This window comes from Bison bison, unplaced genomic scaffold, assembly GCF_000754665.1.
Source record: "Bison bison bison isolate TAMUID 2011002044 unplaced genomic scaffold, Bison_UMD1.0 scf7180017864491, whole genome shotgun sequence".
Lineage (NCBI taxonomy): Eukaryota > Metazoa > Chordata > Mammalia > Artiodactyla > Bovidae > Bison > Bison bison.
In genome coordinates this window covers 10,564,139-10,565,218 of record NW_011495050.1, presented here as the reverse complement: position 1 = coordinate 10,565,218, position 1,080 = coordinate 10,564,139, and positions in this window count along the sequence as shown.

The window sequence follows — 1,080 nt, the reverse complement described above, 5'->3', positions numbered from 1 at the left end:
AAAAAAAAAAAAAATCCTTGCTTAAGGAAGATACTTACTACATTTCCGAGGTAGCAGCTACTGTTTCAGTCAATATAAAATTGTATCTTCTTTGGGGTTACTTTCATTTTTCACAGAATCAGGTTAAACTTCCACGGATCTCTGAATAAGAATAACAGTCCTAAAAAGTACAAAACATACTTTGGGAAAAGATGGAGAAGCTCTATACAGTCAGCAAAAATAAGACCAGGAGCTGACTGTGGCTCAGATCATGCACTCCTTATTGCCAAATTCAGACTTAAATTGAGAAAGTGGGGAAAACCACTAGACTATTCAGGTATGACCTAAATCAAATCCCTTATGATTGTACAGTGGAAGTGAGAAATAGATTTAAGGGCCTAGATCTGATAGAGTGCATGATAAACTATGGACGGAGGTTCGTGACATTATACAGGAGACAGGGATCAAGACCGTCCCCATGGTAAAGAAATGCAAAAAAGCTAAATGGTTGTCTGAGGAGGCCTTACAAATAGCTGTGAAAAGAAGGGAAGTGAAAAGCAAAGGAGAAAAGGAAAGATAGAAGCATCTGAATGCAGAGTTCCAAAGAATAGCAAGGAGAGACAAGAAAGCCTTCCTCAGCGATCAGTGCAAAGGAATAGAGGAAAACAAGAGAATGGGAAAGACTAGAGAGCTCTTAAAGAAATTAGAGATATCAAGGGGACATTTCATGCAAAGATGGGCTCGATAAAGGACAGAAATGGTATGGACCTAACAGAAGCAGAAGATATTAAGAAGAGGTGGCAAGAATACACAGAAGAACTGTACAAAAAAGATCTTCATGACCCAGATAATAATGATGGTGTAATCACACCTAGAGACAGACATCCTGGAATTTGAAGTCAAGTGGGCCTTAGAAAGCATCACTAGGAACAAAGCTAGTGGAAGTGATGGGATTCCAGTGGAGATATTTCAAATCCTGAAAGATGATGCTGTGAAAGTGCTGCACTCAATAGGCCAGCAAATTTGGAAAACTCAGCAGTGGCCACAGGACTGGAAAAGGTCAGTTTTCATTCCAATCCCAAAGAAACGCAATGCCAAAGA